We start from the raw sequence: 18,952 nt of genomic DNA on the forward strand, positions 1-18,952 counted from the left end.
TTCCAGGGATTGGCCTGGGGTGTTTTTTTTAAAAACTCCCCTGGGTCCAGTTTGGCCTTTTTGATATAGTGCTTCTCCCTCTCATACATTTCGGACTTGCTGACGGCGTAGACGTCCTAGGGACGCTCAGCTGCTTGGAATGCATGGAAATTTGTCGATTACGTTCTAGTGTCATTTTTTTTGGTTGTACTGAAACTAGAGAGCTCAGATTTATTTAGTTTTCTAACTAATTGCTTGTGCTTTCATATATCGAAATATGAATTAACTTCAATCCCTGGAACTTCATTTAATTAATAAGTGTTCAGATTTCAATGGACAACCCAGTATATATGAAATTAACTTTGGATAATGAGTGCAAGGAAATAAGGACCTTGAGTTGCTCCCTACGATATCCTACTTTTTGTAAAATAAAAAATAATTTGATACCAAGTATATAAAAATATATAATTAAATACATCTTCACGTTCATGATATGATTAATTCATTGGATCATTAAACTTAATCCACAGGATTTCATGGCATTTTAAGAGAATGTAACTTTTTGAAGTTATGACGTTGTCACGTTTGCCAACCGTAGTGACCTCATATATAACATTTCAGTCATTAAACATTCCTGTCTCAAATCCTAAAAATGTCTTCTTATCGTGGATTTATTTAACTATGTGTTGTTTTCATATACTTCTAAAAATCCTTGCTACCAAAATCAACAATTTATTACAGGGTCATTTCAGAGCTATAATATGATTAACAAGGTTAAACTCTTTTAAGGTTGAATGGTTCTATCGGTTCTGATTGATGAATATAAATTTTCTTCTTATTTTTTTATTCTATTTCCCCAAGCTCTTTCATATCTTCTCCACCCTCAGATTCGGACTACTCTTTAAACCTTGGCGAGGACACCTACTTTTCTTAGTCCAATACTTAGATGCATTTTCCTTGACCCTCAAGTGAAGTGAAGGTTTGTGCAGTTAAAAATTTAGCATAGTAAGTCCCAATAGCCTCTCTTACTGCCTTAAAAACTATTTGTTAAATTGAATTTTACAGTCCTCCTCAATGACATCAAATAAAAACAATTAACAGTTAATCATGAACAATGAGCTATATTACCCAGCCTCGGTTCAAATGTGGGCTCGAGTTTATTGATTCTTGCTGTTCAAGAAGCAAATCCAAGATATCCAATAGAACTGATAGACCCATATAGGTACACCACTGACAATTAGCCTATCACTTAACTCAATAAGTCCCTGATTTCAGAAATAGTTGTGGAACACATTATATTATTTTCAATTTTTCAAGAATAAAGTTTAAACAAGAGGTTTTGTGAGGACATTTATTTATAAACCTATACAACCTCTTCACAGCCTTCCCCCTGCAATTTATGAAAATCTTTTATCTCTTTGTTTCCCTCTTATTTTTTCATTTTCTCTTATCACAACTGACTAACTAACTTTCCTTTCATCTGTCATCTGTTTGTTTTATATATGTACGTAAGTATATACCTTATAAGTTTTTAATACATAATCTTTACACCTTATGAGCCCATTATATTCATGCAGAGCCACTTACGCTAATGCAACAACTGACTTCTACCTCTTTCAATCATAATATGTATGTATTTCTAAGATCTCTTAACTTTTGGTTTTACATCAGAATAAATATTATCAGGCCAGAAAGCGTTCCCTTCAGCTATTATTTCCGTTCCATTACACGTTCCAACCATAAGGTTGTACCATCAGCAGCGTCTGCATGGGGTGGGATGTAGTCTCCAAATTAAGGAATTTTTTCAATTTACTAGAATTTTTTTCGTCATTGGGGCAAATTATGCTGATAAAAAAAAAATGTAATTTTTAAAGTTTTTAATCTTAATAGCATTGGAATTTTGAAATTTTGTTAAAAAAATTAAATATATGAAATTTCATGTTTGAAATTTTTTTTCCAAAAAAAATTCATTTTCTCTGTAAAGTTATGGATTTTTGAATTTTTTTAATATTTGTAATTTCGTTTGGTAAAAAAATATTATTTAAAATCTTGTTTAATTTCAAAACATTTAATTTCTTGTAAATGGCTTTAGATTTTGCAATTTTTTCCCAAAAAATTTAAATTTCTTTGAACAGCCATGGATTTTTGAAATTTTTCGTGATCAGATAATATTTTTGCCACAAAAATCTAAATTTGTAAATAGCTATGGAATTTTGAAATATTTTGATCCTTGATCTACATATATACATTGTACGAAAGCGTATTGCAACTTCCACTTTTGATCTTGTGAGAGGGGCTTCATTTGGGAACAAGTTTTTCAAGATTTTTTAAGACAATAATTCAGTGAATATTAGTTTTCAATAAGCCATAATTGTCCAAAATTAGTTCATTTATTGTCAAGATTGAGGCAAAAAGGCGAAGTATAGCTGATTTGATTTTCGCCCAGGACACCAACAAGACAAGAACAACTGAAACGTGGACTAGTCGGGTAACTCCAGAAACGACTGCTTCCTCGCCTACGCTAGGATTACCTCAAGGAGGTGGTTTTTCGATGGGTGAAATCCATCTATTCAGAAGGAAACTATATGTTCCATCATGGCCTCCTGCGGGGCAGTATGCCAGGACCATAGAACAATTACTCGAGGAGAATTTTTCCTATTTCAGGGAAAATGGTTCGTGGCCTCCCTCCTCCACCCGACATGAATCCTCTCTACTATGGTATCTGGGCTTAAGTTGAAAGTAGGGCCTCCTCATCCCCCTCCTGTGTCATTGCAACAAAATAGGCATTCCAAGCGTTCTTCTTTGCTTTATCAGCCATTTAAATCATATTTAAAAAGTAGAAATATATAGAAACTTTGATTTCTTGAATTTTTGTAAGTACTATTTTAACTGAACGCTAAAATTCCCAATACCAATTGCAATACTTGAATAATATATAAAAAATACCATTTTTGCTAAATCAGGCTTCAATTACATTTTGTAGGGAGGAGTTTGTTTTTGAAAATAAAGAACATTCTTTGGAAAAAAATATGAAAAATTAAATTTTTTTGGATAAAAGAAATCAAATATTTCAAAAATACATATTTATTTGGAAAAAAATTTGAAAAGTTAAATTAAATTTCAAACATTAATTTTTTTTTTAAATTTCAAAAATTATTTTTGTTTTTTTAATTTCAAATATTATATTTTCTATTTTCTAAAAGTTCCTTAATTGGGGGGAGCTATTTTTTATAACTTAAAAAATGAATAAATAGTTCAATACGAGTAATAAATAAAAAATGGAATCACTCCGACCATAGGTCTAGCAACCTATGATGAAATCCATTTAATTTTCTAATTCAAACAACCAATTAATTACCTGTAACAAATTGAACCATTTTAATAAAGATTATTTTAGATATATGTATATATATACGCCAGATATTGTGTGCTCGACAGATGGTTCAAAAATGTAAAGAGGGATTTTGTATTTCTACAAGGCCTTTATTTTGTTTTCAAAATATATTTAATATAAATTATATATTTATTGTCGTGTTTTATTGTGTGCAGAGAAACTGACAAAGGGATCTCGCTATAAATCATCTAAATATATATCTTTTAAGCTAATCAAATTGACCTTTATATTCAATAGAAATATGTCCAAAGTGATATTTTTTTAAATATATACAACTCTTTTAGTGAAATGAAATATAACAAATGCGCTGAACTGTCTCCGCCTTAACAAAGAAAACATGCTTTTTTCGTTCAAAATTGGCTTTATTCATCAATACCAAGTGCTCCATTAAAATATAAAAACATTGAATTTTCAAATTCATCAAGACATAATTTATCAATTAACAATAGAATTTCAACAAAATTAATACTATAAATAGATGTGTGTCTCAGCTATCTTAATCATTAATGTAGCCGTCCTTAGTGGCAATGATGGCTTCCAGGTGGAGGCGGAACGACTGCCATCCTCTGCAGAGGTAGTCCTCTGTAATGACCTCCCAGTGCTGGCTGACAGTGTCATTGGGAGACTCAGTGTTGGGATGAAGGAAACTACAGTCCTCCCTCGACATAAAACCAAAAGTTGTTGTTTAGGAGGTTGGATTAAGGAGTGTAAGTGGTTTAAAAGTTTCAAAAAATAGTTTAAAAGAACACAAAACAGTCTTGCAAAGGATATATGGGTTATTGCTGGTGTCAAAAGTGGACTATCCATCCTCAAAAGGCTTTTTCCACCCACTTTTTTTCAATGATCTCTGGACAGTTTGGTGGGAAATCCCAATATCTTTTGCATGGCCACTCATGGACTTGAGGAGATTGTCCGTGGTTTTTTTCTATAACTCCTCCGGCTCTAGTTCAGCCTTTTTGATAGATTCTTTCATCCTTTCCAACATATCAGACTTGCTTACAGCGTACACAGTGATACCTACTGGAAATGGCCAACTACCTAGACTGCACAAATGTAAATTCATCGATCACGTTCAAGTGCCATTTTATCGAGTTGTACGTAATCTAAAGAGATAAGGTTTTTTTGTTTTATAACTAATTGATTATGCTTTAATAAATCGATATATGAATTAATTTCTATCTCTCAATTTTAATTAATTATTGAATTTCGATGGACTACCCGGTATATTGAATAGAAATGTGTCAAATGGGCTCTTTTTAAAAATAAATACACACATATATGTATATATATAACACTTTTATGGAAATGAAGTATGGGATGAAAAGTCCTGGGCTTAACAAAGAAAATCATTATTTTTCCATTCAAAACTTACTTTATTCATCAATATAATCTCCATCAAGAATCATTGTAGTGCCGCTCTAACATTTCGATGCCACTTTTAGAAAACGTTTTATCTTTTCTTCAAAATAGTTCTCAGTTTTAGCGATAACCTCTCTATTGGAGATAAATTTCTTAGTGACAAGCAATTTTTTATATCCGCAAACAGCCAGTAGTTTATGGGAGCCAAATCTGGAGATTTAGGTTGATGCATAAGCAATTTGAATTTCCATTTCCATTGTTTTAGAAATGACAAAAGTAGCGTTGCACTTTGCTCAATAACTCAGAAACTAAAGAATAGATTATTATTAAATTTTGAAAGCTGTCTTGGTACTAACTGTAAATGAGGTGATTAAAAAGAAAAAGGCTATCGATGTCTGAAACCTCTTCCAGAACAATATATTTGATAAATTTACATTTTTTTATTTTATTCATCTGATTTGATCAAAATTTAGTGTGTCAAATTTCATCAATAATTGGGAAACTCAAATTGAAATTAAAAGAAGAAAAAATAGCCATTGAAAATTATGAAAGGAAACAGAATGAACCCCTTTTTCTTTTTTTGGTTTTCATGTAGACACTGGAAATGTAATATCAATAGGCAAATACTCAACAAATATAGTAAAACTCTCTAGTTAGATGATTTAATATTAACATACTGACATTACCAGTCCATTCATTGATTATGTATACTCTTATACTGTCCACTCTTAATGTAAAAAAAAACAAAAAAACGAATTTTTATTAATGAAAAATAAACAGAATATATTTATGAGGTAATACTAACACACTTAACATTATATTTAAAAAAAATTAAGTTGTAGATGATTTCGTAATAAAAAAATTATTTATTGAGAAGTATTCACCTTGGGATAAACAAGACCTTCTCTATGAATATTTCCCTTTGTCATCTTCTGATAGAACACTGGCTTGAGATATAAAGCTCCATTAGAAGATTTAAAAAAGACGTTATGTCCATTGTATGAATTCCTACCGAATTGTACTTATCCTCCACCTTCAAATCCAAATTCTTTTGCTGCAAATCCCCAAATTCATGCCAATCTAAATTAAGGATCTCCATATCCTCTACAATAATTTCATTTTCTCCAGGCTTATTATAATCATATACAAAAAACCATGGATCCCTTTTTAGCCTAATTTAAATATTATCTTTTGAGTCAAAGGGATATATCATTTAAAAATTTTGAATCATCCCAAACCAGATCTTTAACAACAACTTGTTCTGATCCATAGACTTTTTTTAGTGCAGTCGAGGCTTTATTTTATCTCTGTCCTGAAGAAAAATGATGCTGGGTTGTAAAAGTTATCCATCCTTAATTTTAACAGCGTATTGGAATATATTTTGGTAGAGGTACTGATGTAGTTGGAGCCAAGGTTCAACTATCATATGAAGAAATGCAGAGAAGGAATTACCTTCCACGACGACTTCTTCTCCCGTATTAAACACGTTTCTCATAGCCAGCACATAATTGGTCAATTTGACAATATAGTCGAGATGGAAGTAAAGATCTGCCGCTCCTTTGTGCGAGGCGTAAATAAGCGGCAAAGAATTCAGATTCTGTATAGAGTCTATTTCGAGGCATAAAATTCTCATTATTTAGACGAAATTCCTGTCGATCCTGACGAATTTGGGATCACAGAAGGTTGTAGAAACCAAATCCCGAGTAGGAACCCAGACACCAGAAGCCATTTGTATTCCACATGCTAGCAGCAAATGTGGGGGTTAAGTGGACTGCTATTTTATACGTGTAATTGTCAATTCGTGCCCTCAGTTACATGGTGAGGTATAAAATGAATCTTTGGGGGTATCATCTAGCATTTAAGACGGGTTATAGCCTGCTGGGAAAGAAAACAGATTTTGACCAAACACGCCACCACTCATCTACTATGACGTCAATATTAAAAGCGTGGGGGAAGTCAAACCTCAGTCGTACAGGGGTTATGGTATAACCTTGTATTTTTATTAACCTTGATTCCAGATTGCATTTGTGATGACGGATCATATATATAAAATCTAACCGTTTGAATTCATTCCCCCTCCAAATAATAATATTATGTTTTAACTTTCAAGTTTAATAATATATATATATATATATATATATAGACTTCTACTTATATAAAGATATAGATTGTCAGAAACCAAAAAAAAATATTATACAGTTTTTGAAAGGAAATTGAATTTTTATGTATCAAAAAATGCTATCTAAATATGTATACATATACATACCGTGTGTTCGAAAAGTCTTGGGATTTTATTAAAATGAGCATTTAAGGAGTTTAATATAGTGTGGTGTACGTTCTTATTAAAGACTGAAGACTCCAGCCCCGCCCGTCCAGTTAAGCCCTGCATATCAGTCTTATGTAGTGATGTGTCTGTACTTATTCATTCGGCAGTCTTAGGAACGGTCCTTAATGTCGGTCCTTGGAACTTTTCATAAAAATATCGAATGTTTATTAAAATAAATTAGATATATTAAATATGTATTAAGATTATTGCACATATCATGCAAAAAATATTAACTTTTTCGTTATAATACTATATAATACGAACATTCCTAATTAGTTATATAATTTATTTTATTATACAAGTGATTGATTTTACCTTAGAATGTAATAACCGACAAATGGTACTGGACTGCATTTCTTGGTCCTAAACAAGGACCTACTCCTGCAAACGCCCACAAACTGAACAATCCTAAGGCTGGACTGAACTATATAGAATAAATAAGGACATACACACTACTATTTCCCTAGTCATTTTTGTACACACCCGGTTCGAATTTTTTGGTGGGATAGTTCTACATATGAGGTCTGCGGCTGTGGTCAGTTTAAATATTTGAAAGTGGAAAATGGGAGCCAAAATAAAGGAAGTTGCCGTTCTAGTCCGCACTGATCATGCCAAAATAATGCACATCCTATTAGTCAGCTAACTGACCGACTGAAGGCGCAGGAAGCGACTTATAATTGGAGATATCATTGAAAACAAACGTGAAAGTGGTCAACAAACCACACATACTTTTGTAGCTGCCCATTAGGCCTTTGAAACCAATCCAAGAATGAAAATAACTGAACTGACCAAGAAAAACGCCATTGCCAATTCCGCAGTGTCAATCTCCCCCAAGACGACAAATACCATAATATATTGACATTACTAATATCAATATACTTCACTAAACATAAATATACAACACAGACAAATGATTATGCAATTCTTATATTATGTATCTCGTTTTTAAGGACATTCCGGTTGATCTGTTTTTAGAGAGCGTCTATTTCGCATACTCTATTTTCCTTCAACATCAACAAAGTAGGATCTTCCATCTTCCCTAGTGTTGATAATTACTCCACGTGTGTCACACATTTTTTTCTTTGTATTTTGGATCCTTACATGATCTCCAAGAATCAAAGGGTTTCGATTTGTAGAAGTGCGATTATAGTATTTTTTGGATGAGAGGTCCTTCTTATCTCTCCTTTTTCTTCTCTGTCCTCTCAAAGTTGGAAGGTGACAGGTGAGTGTAGACAATGGACAATGTTGGGACCCAAGTTAGTCATTTGACAAGGCAGATATTTCCTTTTTTATTTTTTTGAAAGATGTATCCCCCGACGGAGATACTGTCCATTTGGAGAGACTTTGATGACATTTGGAGGGGAATGACCTAATAATTTTTTTGTATATTTCATATAAATATGCCCCGATGCCCATAATTGTATTGCCTGGAGTTTTTGTGAAATGATAATATACTTTGTAATTTTAAATCTTGACAACTTTTTAAAAATTCCTGTGGCTCCACTTTCCTCATTTGCCCCATACTATTTATGGAATAGCAGAGATTGTAACTTGTCCACCATGGTCTCAATTCCACAAGTGGAAAGTCTTTCGTGAGTATCTCTTGCTTTAAATCGTTATTCTTTTTTTTGCAGTTTTGACTTCTTGGATTACTTGGGTTACTTTCTTTTGGTTTTATATAATTTTTGGAGAGTTTCAGGGTCGATAGCCTTAATTTATCGACTGTTTTATTGACTTCTTCAGAAATAATCTCCTCTGTCTTGGCACTCTCTTTCTTTTGGCTCCCATTTTCCTCTTAAGAGTGTTTAATCTGACATTACTTCTAAAATTATCACAGTAAAAAGTTTACAACCAAAATACCAACAAAATATCTTATATTTTCATTTTAATAATGTTCCTAGACTTTTCAAACACTCGGTGTATACGAGTATATATGTATGTATCTAGAATTAAGAATATTAACTTTTCCTCCCCTGCACTCAAATCTCTTATTTTTCTCTTATTTCACAGAAAAAAAAAACCAAAAACCAAACATATCTACAAAACGAATCTACAAAACTTATTTAAAATATTTAAAAAAAATTTGAATACGGAATCTAATCATCTCATACAGAAATCAAATTAAATTAAATCTTGGGAGGAAATGAAATCTAGAAAAAAGAAATGAGTGTGTGTTAACTCTCTAACTCAACCTATCCTTAAATACTACTCTGGTTTTCATTTATGTTATAAATTGTTTCCTAAACCAAAGTGACGAGCATTTCTAGGAAGTGTTATAGTTTATAGTAAAATATTGGTTAAATTGAGGTAAATGTAAATTTAAGAATGCTTCTAATAGTTACTCGCCGTTGTACCGGAGATTGCTAGGAGTAATTTGGTGTTACAGAGAAACTTTCCTTTTTTATTAATATATTAGATAACTACTCAAGAAAACATGAGTGTTACGAGTGTCGATTTTCATGAGTCAAGTTAAGCCTTAAGCCACATATCTGTCATTTTTTTTTCTCCTTCTGGAGCTTGATGTTCATTTACAACAGCAGGTCAAGATTCGTACCACAAGTTAAGTGGTATTGATCAAAGCTATAAGTATAGTTTAAAAAATATATGACTTGTCAACTGAGTATGCCAAAATAAAGAACACGTAAGATTAACATGGTAACCCTGACAATTTGAATATTGTTCGAGAAGAGAAAAGCTTAACTGTCATGACGTTTAATTAAATTAGCTGTGAGCAGCTAGATGATAAAAAAATGCACACACAAATCCCACTCTGTATCTTACATAGGAAGGAATTGCAGGGTGAGGAATCAAAAATTAAAATCCCATTCGAGACAGTATAGTCTCAGTTCTAAAAGTGTACAGAGTTCTCCTCTGCACATAAGTCAATCCCAAGGAGCTGTTCTGAACAAGATGAATGATCGCTTCTTGGCTGAATCAAGAGGTCAGGCCGAGGGGACCTCCAGGACCCTAAATCCAGCTCATGGCATGCTCCTCGGTGTCGTGGCGTCCTAAGTAGCAAGATGCCTCCATACATCTTCAATGCTACCTAAAAGTCAGCGAGGACGTCTACCACAAGGTTCTCAGGTACCATGTCTTGCTATGTTTGAAGATCACGTTTCCCAGGGAAAACTATGTGTTTACCAAAGACGGCTGCCGGCATACACGTCCAAGAAGGTGCATTATTTCTGAAGCGAGAGTATGGGCACTTTCTAACTGACAGACTTCTGGTATTTGTCCTCACCCCACGCACAAATCCTGGACATCGCTGTTTAGAGTTTCTTTAAGGGAAAACGAACAATTCTTCTCACCGGAATGCCGATACCCAGAGGGCTGTGATCACGGAGGAGTGGAACAACTTGTCTAATCAGACTTGCACAAGGCCAGCTGTGCTTCATATCGAAAAAAATATATAGAAAATGGTAGAATAATCAATTTTTGTTTCAATTATTTCTGCCATAAATATGGGAGAAATAAAATATGGAGAAGTGTAAACGGCTTTTATTTTAATTGTATTTTTTTGAATCCTCACCCTGGATCCTGAGATGGATCATCAATTACACTTTAAGTCCAACAAGGACTTACACATATAACTCCAAAACCAATCTTGATATTACTCTCCTTCTCTCATGCAGTAGTAATTACTATATACTTATCCCTTCAAGAATAAGAAAATAGAATTGGTGAGAAGATAACTTGGCAAATTTCTGGCCTCGCTCACTGTGATCTCCGTACTCACCAGATCGCAACTCTCTCACCTATGGGATTTGGGGCTATCGAAGAGAAGGATGTGCCACTTCTCATGTGAATGTCCTTAAGGCTGCCGTGGAGAAGGAGTGATTTTACAAGTCGGAGGAATACGTGGAGAATACATGCAAGTCCTAAGATCATGGTCATCGTAGTAGCCAAGGCGTGCTACTGCGATATTCAGTTCTTTATTTAAAGTCTCATTGTCTTACAAATTTTACTTTTTGAGCCTCGTGATAAAGTAGAGTTGTGAAAAATTCGTTCATGATTCGCAGGAACACTCTTACCGAGTGGTTCATAAAAATCGGAGACTTTGAATTTTAAACTTCAACAAGATATATTGATAAACAATAGAATTTCACCAAAATTAATACTATAAGTGTACACGTGTCTGATCTCTTTTAATCATTAATGTAGCCGTCCTTAATGGCAATGATGGCTTCCAAGCGGAAGACCTGACATCTTCTGTGGATGTAGTCATCTGTCGTGGCGTCTCAGTGCTGGCAGACAGTGACTTTGAGGGCCTCAGTTCTTTGTAGATAGACGCTGCAAACGTTGGCTTTATGTTCGATATAACTCAATAGACTCATTCAAAGGAGTCTTTCAACGGAAGATATATTGTTGGTGTCAAAATTGGCCTCTTCATCCTAACGAAGCTCTTTCCAAAGACATTTTTGGTTGCTTTCTGGACAGTCTTGTGTGAAAATCCGAGATCTATTGCATTGTCCCTAATGGACGTCAGTAGATTGGCTGGGGACGTTTTTTAAAAAACTCCTGTGGGTCCAGTTTGGCCTAATTGATAAAGCCCTTCTTCCTCTTCAATGTTTAGAGCTTGCTGACGGCAAAGACGTTTGTCTTGGAGACGCTCAACTGTTTGGACTCAACCAATGGAAATAGGTCGATCATATTCAAGTGTCATTTTCTCGACCTGTACACAAGCTAGAGAGCTCAGTTTTGATTGCTTATGTAAATAATTGTAAATTCTTTAACATATTGTAACATGAATTAATTTCAATCTCACCACCTTCATTAATTATTTAATTCAGATTTCGATGGACCACTCGGTAAAATCTTATTGTTTTTTTGTAACTACTGGTTCTTTTTGAGAATCGTGATAAAGTTAAGGTCGGAACAATTTATTATTCAGGATTTGCATAGACACACTGTATTTAATTGTATCTATTTGGTAGATAAAGGGAGTATGATTATGTAATGATTCATATATTGAGGAATACTCTTCAGTGAAGGACTTTCTAACCTTTTGTTATTTGTAAGGTTCGTATCTCAGTGCTCAAATGACAAAAGGGTGGAGAAAAAAAAGTCAAAAGGAAAGGGCAGACCCAGGGAGATTGATGAAATGCCGTTAATCTTTATTTCTCTTATTTTAATGTCATTAGGTGTCATCTGGTATTCTTCCCTAGGATATGGAAAACTCTCTTGACTAATTTTTATATCCTTTATTTGCTAGGGTTATTATACTAATTAGAACTAGAGGATTAATTAATTAATCTGTTTTTGTATCTTTGTAATTCTATGGTGACATTTGGTTCTGTGTATCTGGTATATTAAAGCTGTATCATTCTGATTTATGAATGTTTATGAACTTTTTTTTTTCCTTAATGTTCCTTTAATTGGTCAGGATGGGGAAAAAGTATACAGACCTGCTCAACACAAAACTTATCGACTTGAACAAAACAAAGATTTAACAAAAATAAACAAGTTTTGTTTACCGAGTGGTCTATTAAAATCTAAACACTTTGAATTTTAAGCTTCAACAAGATATAATTTATTGTCACACATTAGCATTATATTTTGTTCTAGTTACAATGTTCATTCAATCTTTGTCTCTCCCTAAAAATTTGATTTTTTTGTTAAGGTAAGAAAAAAGTGTTCATTATCAGAAGAGGGGCCTCAGAATTACTCTGAGTCAAACAAGAATTGACAATTATAACTCTGCAAGATATTAATTTTCTAATAATGCAGGCTCCTTTCTTTTTAATCAAGGAATAAAATATATATTCGAGTTTGTTTTAAATTTACTTAATATTTTTGGCAGAATTAATTTTCTTTTTATTTCAAATAAATATTATTTTTAGGAAATATAATATTTCTTCCTTTAAAAAAAAAAAAAAAATCAACTCTCGAAAAGTGCCTCAAATTTGTTTCATCAAATAAAAAAAGGCAAGGCCAGTATCCCCAATCCCACCCCTAAAACTAGTACTACTCAAACTTTTGATACGAGTTCAAGTCAAGAATTGAAGTAAAATAGCGAACAATTAGTCTCTGCATAATCTGATTTAAAAAAAAAATAATTTGAAATGAACTTATCCAATAAATCGACAATGATTCAGGATAGCCACTTTTTCATTATTCACCGACGAACCATTGCAAGAGAAATTGCTCCTATTGTGCCTTGGAGGAGGAAACGTCTTTCCGTTTATTGTAGGAATGGTCAGAAAATAACTTCCTTTTTTTTAGAGAAGTTTGAGGAAAAGGGAACATTTTTTTTTGTCTAGGGATAGTTTAACTCTCAACTTGTTGCATAGTCATCTCTCCATTTTGGGGTCAGAGATTTTAGCTAGTTTTTGTGTACCTATTAGTTAGGCGAACAATTACGGGGCGGGAATTTAGTACAAATAAATTGAGGACAATAATTAAATGTATCTATGAGCAGAGAATCCAAAACTGATCTCAGTCATCTGAATTATGATATATCTGGGGTTATAATAGTTTGGGGCTATTATTGTTCAAGTGTCATTTTTTATCCTTAAAACAGTCCCAAATTAAAAATAGGATTAATAAAGCTAATATAAAAGTTTTTTTATGATTAAAAAGTGTTTTTATTGATTCTATATCTCGTCCCAAGTATCATTCGTCTATGGAGCCCTTGAAGATGTCCATTACATGTACAATGGTATATCTAGAATTGCACGAGATATCCCGGCCTTGATGAACCTTCCTGCACCATGGGGCCGAGCTTATCAAGAATACGGATATACCAGGTATGCACATGTGAAATGAGACTTTCTTTCAATTTTAAATGAACGTTTATTGTGGAAAAATTGATTAAAATTTAATTTTCAATGTATGCACTTTCGCTAGCCAGACATTTCTCCCATCTTTTATACGCAAGTTATTGATGCCTTTCCAAAGAAGTTGTTTGTCTTTGGCTGCAAACCATCGATCGCTTTTTTGGTTTCAACGTAAGACTCCAAGCGTAAATCATTGAATGCCTGGCCCATCGATGCAAAAAAGTGATAATCAGAAGGCGCCAGGTCTGGCGAGTAAGCTGCATGAGCAAAAGAGTCCCAGTTGTACAATTGAACAAGCTGGTGGGTGGCTATGAAGAGATGCGGTGGTGCGTTTTCATCAAGGAAAATTACTTTTTGTTGCCTGACTTCAAATTTTGGCGTTTTTGGCTTCTTTTGGTAACACCCAATGGTTCTGCAAGCTGTTCTTGCGTTTAGCTATAATCTTTATCAAGCATTGCTTACAATTTGCCGTCTACAAACTTTTTCGCTGGCCAGCCGCACTCTTCATTCCTCACGTCAAAATCCCCCTATAGAATTTTTCAAACCACCTGAAGCACTCTGATCTGCTTAAAACATGTCCATGGTAGTTTCTACAAACATTTAATGGGGTTCAGAAGTATTTTTCTTCAATTGGTAACCGAAAATCAATGATTTCCGCATATCGTAGTTTGTAGCATAAAGTTAGACATGTTTACGAGTGAAGAAAGTGCTTGTTTGAATGAAACTAATCACATGTCGAAAGAAGCATTTATATTTTTGGACCGGTTTATAATGTTTAACTGGCAAACCCTAGTGACCAATAACCCAAAGTTTCATTTCATAGGGGCAACCCTGGTAGTTATGAATAATTGATTTCATTTGTAGCTTTCAAATAATAAAAAAATAATGTATCTAGTTTGTTCGTCTTTAAAGATTTTTCCAATTTATCTGGACCCCACTGTAATATGTTACTATTACTTTTTTGATGACGTAAACTTTATTAATTCAAGTAACTTTTCTTCCACTAACTAACGAGGGGAAAAAGTACAAAATCATTTGTTAGTTAGAGTTGGACAACTCATTTCTCCAACTATATAATGATTATTGAAAAATTGTTCAGCACATTTTAACAATATCTAATTTGAATTAATGTACTGGGTGGAAACTTGAAGCCTACACGCTTGGAAAGAAAAAGGAAAATAGTCTGCCATTCTTTAATTATTCATGTAACAAAAATCTGTATTCATCTTTTTCTGAAATATAGCCAATGTCAAATTGATCTATTCTATATGCCCGCCATTTGCCTCACAGATGGCGACAAGTTTCTTGCAAAAAGAGTTGCAAGTTTTGAGAATGAAATCCATTGTAGCTCACTCTCCGTCGACAAAGGCCTTGATGGCTTCCGTTCGGATGACGGATCCTAAATACCCTCACCTCCATGTGTTGCCAGAAAGAAAAGTCGAGGGGATTGGCATCCAGACTGGGTGGTGGCCATATTCTTTTATCCCAGACAGCGATATTGTTAGCAAAGAAGATCTGATTAATTTTAACTGTGTGGGATTTTGAAAGCAACGTTGCCGTCAGGAATATTTGCCTGGACACAGGGGAGCACGTTGCCCTTGAAAAATTCGATGGACTTTGTGTGGATAACCCTAAGGGAACCAGAAAAGAGGCACCAAAAAACTGTTGGAGGCAACAATCTACACACGGTATATTATTATAGTGGTTCTACAGTAATTGCAATTTCAAGCTTTTTACCAACAAAAATTATAATCAGGGGGGTCCGCAGGAGGTGAGCTGAAGAGTCTTAGCTCTGCCCAAATTAATATATTTTTGCTTTTTACCAGAAAATTTATTATTTAAAATTCTTTATCAAAAATTTAATTTTTTGAGAATAGCAGTGGTATTTTGAAATTTTTCGAAAATAACTGGATTTATGAAATTGTTTTTCAAAAAATTTAATATTGGAAATGTAACTTTTGAAATTGTTTTTCTAAAATTAAAAATTGAAACTTTATTTTCCAAATATTTAATTTTTTATGAATAATTCTGTTTTTTGAATGTTTTAATTCCAAAATATTTAATATTTGAAATTTGATTAAAAATATTTTTTTTTGTAAATAGCTATGGATTTTTGAATTTTTTTTCGCAAAAATTAATGTTGGAATTTTTTTTCTAAAAATTTAACTTCTTTGTAATAAGATTTGGTTAATTGATATTTAACTTTTGAATATTTTCTGAATAACTATAGATTTTCAAAAAAATTTCCCCAAAATTTTAATTTTCGAGAGTAGCTGTGGATTTTTAATTTTTTTTTCTTTAAATTTATTACTTCAAATATAATCCTGTTGACGCCCTGATAATAAAATCGTTTTATCGATAAGAAATACGATTCAATTTATCTATTAGTGTTGGGTATCTGCTAAATAAGTGTGGTATAATATGCCCCATTGAAAATTCGATCTGGATGTAAACTTAATGGCTGTAGCTGTTTCAGAAAAAGGGACTGTTGCAATTGTTCCTATTCTTCCTCATTTGTAAATACAACATGAAAGCTATTTACTTCTTTGAATGGTGTCCTTCCCCCTTTTGCTTTAATTTATTACTGCTCTTAAATTTTTATGTATTTATGTCAAAAAGTATTACTGGGTGGAAATTAAAAAATTATGTGCACAGTTTGTATTTTATTCTGCCATACTTAATATATTTCTCACAATATATATGTATATGTTACAAAGATATTATTGGGTACAAAACTATCCCGGCCATTTTTATTTTCAATCCTGTTACCCTCAAACGATACCAGGGACTGCTCCCATCTCTATAAACTGTCCAAATAGTACTCGGCGTTTATCTCTGCTAAATAATAGTTTAACAGATATTTTTTGTTTTTGGCTCGATACCTCCGAGGCGTGTCAAATTTTAACACAACAAGCCATATACGTATATCGCCAATTTTTTGAATATATTTAAAGGGTACTCTTTCAATGAACAAATATTTAATAATAGCTGGAACCTCGATTTCATCATTTTCCACAAAAAACCCTCACATCAACCCCTCAAATAACTGTTTTCTAACAACTGCACGTCCAAAATGGCAGAAACTTTGGTGAGTAACTGTCAACAGATGCTTGGTGTATTTATCTTATGAGACTGTAAGGGAACGAAGAGTCATGTATGTCAATCAAGGATGTTTTTCTAATCTCTAATTCTGATCTGTCTTAAATTTTGGTGTTTGCGCTATGAACTTCTCTTCCTCAGTTAATTGTTTTCACGTCTTTTGACAAAGATTCATCTGATGTAATTTAATAGAAGTCGACGTTTCGGACGAGGTCATGTATTTTTCATTCGAATAAACAAGAAACATAAACTATGAATTAAAACCATGATTCATACTATCTGACTCATAATTATACTCTAATTTTTTTAAAAAGTGATCTTAAAACAAAAATAAATAACCCTAATCATCTACGAAGGGTACTTATATTCTATATTTATTTAATCGAGGTTATGTGAATCCTGAACATAATTCATATACTAGTTTTTTTTTACTTTTTATTTCTACCGTCTTGTCTGCTCTTTCCTTTTTAGTCTCTTTAGATAAAGCTAAAGGATTCTAGGCAAAGAGTGGACACTCAAAGCAAGGAAGGTAGGATTTAGTAGTTCTCAATTCTGATTAGCTTAAAATAGAAGCTGCTACATGTTCCTCCAGACATGCAGTCAGTTTGAACAGACCGTCTCCCTTCTGGTGAAGAGAGAAGAATAAGGGCGACTACGTCACAACAATAACACGATATTATAGGTTGGTGTTAGGATCATAGTCTTATTATCTTTTGATTGAATTATTTATTTTTCCCTTAACCGCTCTTTCCCTAGCTTTTACGAGGGGAGGGGGATTGAGCCCTTGGACTGCTAGCTTCATTGACTACACACTTCTTACATGACATTCCCCTAATACATTCATCTCAACATGCGGTGAAGAGGAATAATCAAGAGGATTCTCATCTTTGCTAGAGGGTAGCAGGAACTTTGATTTCTCCCAATTATATTCTTGAGGTTTTCTGCAAGGTTAATGGATTTCCTCTCACCGCCATCCATCTATACAAGTTCCAATCCTCTTCCATCAATTGGTATCCTCATAATCATGTGAAGTAACACTGAGGATTTGTTGCGGAGTAATAATTGTAAGTCTTAGTTGGATTAAGATTATAATTGAGGATCATCATTGGACCAATTCTTGCCAATGTCCTTGTTTATTTTCTTTTAACTCTCTTCCCTCGTCATATCTTCTTGCAGTTGATCTCCTTTAAAAAAATCTTCTAAATATCAGGCTTACCATGTTGATTTTTGGCTTCTTCTTAAGTCCCTGTCAGATTCAGAGGATAATTGAGGATCGACATCGTAGTAATTCTTGCCAATGCCCTAGTGTATTTACTTCTACCTCTCCTCCCTCGGCACAGCTGCACGTAGCTTATCCAATGGAACGTCATGACAGCTATACTACTCTTATCCAAAGCATTCTTCAAAGGGTTGCCATGTTTATTTTTAAACAATATCAAAATACATACGATCTTCATCACTGGTTGTAATTGTAAGTCCTTGTTGGAGTCAGAGTATCATTGAGGATCGACATTGGAGTGATTCTGGCCCATGTCCTTTTTTATTTCCATATCTCCCCTCGTCACAACAGTTTCTAGCTGGTCTAATATAATGTCATGAGCTGTTCTCCTCCAAAACATTCTTTAACTCCTAAGGGTTCCCAAGTTGGTTTTCAATTTTTTTTTTACATGCTGCCAATGTGCATACATGTGACAATATATGTAGCTCGGAAGTTTTTAAAATCCGTCACTTATAACCTCAGGATTTTGAATGGTATGAGTCAGAACATTTTTAGGTTCTCACCCGGTACATATTATAACAGGAGAGTAACCAACAACTTTAGAATAATATAATCAGCAGACTTATTTCTATTTGTTGTGTCATTGACAAATTCCATCATGGAAAAGGAGGGTGGATTCAAGAAAAAAAAAAGGAAGTAAGGAACCCTTTTTGTACATTAAATTGATCAAAAATTACACAATCCTCCCTTTCTGTCTTTCTCTCTCTCTCTCTTTATGAGGTCCAAACTTTCAGCAATAA

This window comes from Lepeophtheirus salmonis, chromosome 9, assembly GCF_016086655.4.
Source record: "Lepeophtheirus salmonis chromosome 9, UVic_Lsal_1.4, whole genome shotgun sequence".
Classification (NCBI taxonomy): domain Eukaryota; kingdom Metazoa; phylum Arthropoda; class Copepoda; order Siphonostomatoida; family Caligidae; genus Lepeophtheirus; species Lepeophtheirus salmonis.